The sequence below is a fragment of the Miscanthus floridulus genome, chromosome 18 (assembly GCF_019320115.1).
Source record: "Miscanthus floridulus cultivar M001 chromosome 18, ASM1932011v1, whole genome shotgun sequence".
Lineage (NCBI taxonomy): Eukaryota > Viridiplantae > Streptophyta > Magnoliopsida > Poales > Poaceae > Miscanthus > Miscanthus floridulus.
Genome location: NC_089597.1, coordinates 100,139,869 through 100,143,848, shown reverse-complemented (window position 1 = coordinate 100,143,848; position 3,980 = coordinate 100,139,869). Strand labels below are relative to the sequence as shown.

Genomic DNA, 3,980 nt, shown 5'->3' with positions numbered 1-3,980 from the left:
AAATACGAACAAGTATTCACACATTACATTAAGCTCACGTGCACACATATCATAAATCTTATGACAATCGCAACCCGAGTCTTCTACTCTTCTTTGGTTTCTTGTGCTCGTTGTACAGACTTGCTGGATCACTTTTCTTGCTTCTTGTGCCCATGGCAGGCTATCAAATGGCACTATAGGAATGATTGCATTCTTAGCTAGTGTTTTCTTTTTCCCTTTGATATTGACATTCACGGGAGGGACTGTTTGGAATGCGGGAATTTTTTCCAATTTCTACGTTTTTTCTGTGAAATTGAACTGATTCTTGTGAAATTCCATTGTGATTCATGGGAAATTCCTACGTTCCAAACATGCCCACCTCACTGCCCCCAAAGCCGTCGTGCTGGCTTTAATGAGCTTTCAAGTTGTGCTTGTGATAATGTTAAAGGGCGCCTCAGAACGTGTCGAAGGCACAGTCGGATGTCAGGACTCAGGACTCATATGGCAATAGTTGAAACATGTGCAGAAAGATGTAAAGTTATAACGATAATATAAGATTATATGAGAATCTTGGGCATCACAGTCAGGATGGCCGAGTGGTCTAAGGCGCCAGACTCAAGTTCTGGTCCTCTAACGAGGGCGTGGGTTCAAATCCCACTTCTGACATGTTTTATTTTTATATTTTTAATCTTGTTTACGCCGAATAATTGAAATGGGCCAGCTTTCCTTTCCTGTTTCATTTGACAATTGGGCCTCAGTTTTTTTTGGGCCGCACCATGCTTTGCAAATTGGGCCATTTTTAAGCGCCGTTCTCAAGTGATTCTTCTATGGTCTGTTTAAAAAAAAAGCTCGCTCATTTTAAATTAATGGTGATTTTAGTTTTATCCTAAGTCATACCTTTAAGACTCTTAGCTAAATTATATAAAAATTACACCAACATTCACAAAGGCAAATTAGTTTGACTAGATTCTTCGTAAAATGTGAAAATGTCTTGATAGAGTATTTATTTGAACTTGCATATGTTAACTTTCTATCTACGTATTTAGTCAAAATTAGAGATGTTTAACCTGAGACAAATCTTAAGCGTTACATAATAATTTTTTGAACGGAAGGAGTAATATTTTCTTCTTGTCATTGTGGTATAGTAAACACAAGCTGAGCCTGATCGAGAAGGTGCCGGAGTTCTCAAGGAACCAGACTTTATTTAGTGTTAGTGATATATATATCACGAGGTTGGGGAGAAAGCAAAAAGAGACAAAATTAATGGAGGGCGAAAGTGTCAGGATGAAGGCATGAAGCAATCTGGAAAGCACATGAGAAGGAGAGCGGTCTGAATCTGATGGTGGCAGCAACAAATTCAGTCCTGAAAGCACAAGAGCACAGAGTTTTTTCTTTGGAAAAAAGAAGCACAGATGGTTCTTATGACGGCAACAGCAAGGCAGCCCAGTAGAGTAGAATATATGAGGAACCGAAGAGAACGGAGGTCCTCGTCCAGCAGATTTCGCTTTTGTTATGTTTTGTTTTATTTAAACGCTGCATCTGTAGAAAGCATGCGGTGATGTATGAAATCTCACGTCGACCGTTGATCTATTTTGCATTTTTGTGCTTACCTTTACTGCCAAGACCCAAAAGCCGCGGAGGGTGGATAACAACAAATGAATACAGTGGCTTTGTTTGGTTGCTTTCGAACAATGCTAAAAATACTACTAGTATCGAGGAATGGATAACAGTGCCCAAATTAGAAGTCTCTCCCACCCGCCAAAGCTTAAGCTTGGTTGCCTCGTCCAACTAATCAAATTCCAGCCTTCGTAGTATATATACTCCCAGACCAAAACCATCTGTTGCTCGTGACGCACTTCATGATCGCCGAACTCGGATCCTCTACGCCACCCGTAACCGTAACCTTGCGCGCGCGCGCATGGATGCCCAGCATCACATCGCCGATCCGGCATGCATCGATCGCAGAATATGCAGCCCTGAGGGCACGTACAACGGGATGATGCGAGCCGTCTATATGACTTGTTTTTTACAGAAAACACCCTGGTGAGCATGGAGACGGACGAGGCCGTCGTCTTGCGAGGCGACGACGCCGGCTCGTGCTCCTAGGTTCAGTCGTCAGTGGATGGTGCGTTGTACAGCGTCGTCGCCTCCCAGCGACGAGGAGCGGATCAGTCTGTGCGCGCGGGAGGATTCGACAGCATCAACTAATTTGTACGTGAACAAGCTAGTTGTACGGGATCAGTCTGCGTTGCTAGTTGTACGTGCCCAGACTCAGACTGACGCGTTGTATCAGTTTTTTGTTAGCTGCTAAATTGTTAGCTTTCAGAAAGCTGAAACTGTTAGAAGTTAGTTGTAGTCATAGCAGAACAAGCTGCTGATGTATGGAGCTGTCATGCTTTTATTTTTATTTTATTTTTATTTATTTTTTTGGAACGGCATGCTTTTATTTTTTAATTTCATAGTGTCTTGAAAATTTGCTAATTTCTTTGGCTGTCATAATGATGTATGGAGTTGCAGAAATGCCAATGCATAGTACCTTGAAAAAATTCTAATTTCTTTGGCTTCATTTTGTGTAGTCAACGTAGCTGTGAATCTATTATCTATCAAATAGCAACACAATGGTATACAAAATGATATTCATGAATGATCTTGGCTACATGTAAAGCATTAAACAGTTTGCAGACGACCCCTTGTCTGTGGGTTGTACGATCTGTCTTTCTAACTGTCTGTACATCAGATCCGAGGCTCTTACAGACGACTTCCCATCTGTGGGTTGTACATGCCCTGATGATTGCCTTCACTTTGTATAATACTCCTACTCGTAATAATGGTAGAAGTAATTAATAATGCTAATACTGTAGTATAAAGAGCGGATAACGAATCTCGCTCTGGATCCAAACTATGACACTCCATGTCATCCTCGTCCATCCAATCACGGCGCGAAACCTTGCAGCCATGTGCTCGCAGTGATTGGCTTGGTTGAGCAACACCTGGCAGGGGACCATGACCATGCGAGAGCGAGACGCACTCCAGACTCCAGTGCATGCAGGGCCGTCACTGAGCCCAGCTACGTACGTACATCGTGCGCGCACGAGCGTGGGAGGGGGACCAGATCTCGACTTCTCGAGACCAACGACAGACGTGATGAGAGCTTGAGCCAGCCGACAGGATAAAAATCATGGAGTGTGTGTACCAGTGCCAGGCACTGTGAAACTCCAATTCGGAGCGTTAAATCACCTTCTCTCCGTCCGTGCCATTCCCATCGCCAACTTGGTCAGGTGGGTGTCTGCAGTTGCACAAGCGTCAGCAGGCCGGCGGTCGGCCGGGTCGTCGTATAGCGAGGGAGGAGACACTTGCTGGGCGGAGCCTTCCTTCCCGCGGCGGACGGCGACGCAGCTGAGCAGCTCACGGGTCACGGCCGACACGCCGCACGCTGGACTGGGGTCCGGGGGCGGGGCCGTGTCACTGGTGGAGCACGTACGCTTCCTTCCGATCGCGGTCGAGTCGGCCCCGTCCGCCGCCCGCGGCGGTCGCGCTCGAGCTACCACAGCCATGAGTCCGCACGGGACCTCCACCTCCACCCGCGGTATCGCCTCCACAGAAACAAAGGCAAAGCCGTGCCCGACAGCAACGCCTGATCGGTTCCCGGCGACAAGGCGCCGGACGGAGAAACCAATTCCGGCAGGGCAGCTCCTCTGTCCGGGCGAAAAGATCTAGCTATCGGCCAAGGAACTGCTCACCAAGAAAATAGCATATATTTTTTTAAGAGAGAGAGAGGGAGATGAAGAGATTGTACATGTGGAAGAAAGATGAAAGCTTTGAACAGTGAAGAATCGTTTCACTGATCATCACTCAGAATCAGCCTGTTCGCTCGTTGATTTTAGATAGAGCTTATTAACCAGTCAACAGTTTCTCTCACAACCAACTAGCACCGACTGGATTTATCAAACCAGAAACCAATCAGCAAAAAGAACCAGAAACCAAACAGCTAAAAGACCGAG

At 45.8% G+C, this 3,980-nt stretch overlaps 1 non-coding gene across 1 annotated transcript; it reads left to right on the top strand.

The window, feature by feature from the left end:
* Window positions 1-561: 561 nt before the first annotated feature.
* TRNAL-CAA (transfer RNA leucine (anticodon CAA)) lies at window positions 562-645 on the top strand. Its single transcript has one exon. It is a non-coding gene; the product is annotated as a tRNA-Leu (tRNA).
* Window positions 646-3,980: the final 3,335 nt, after the last annotated feature.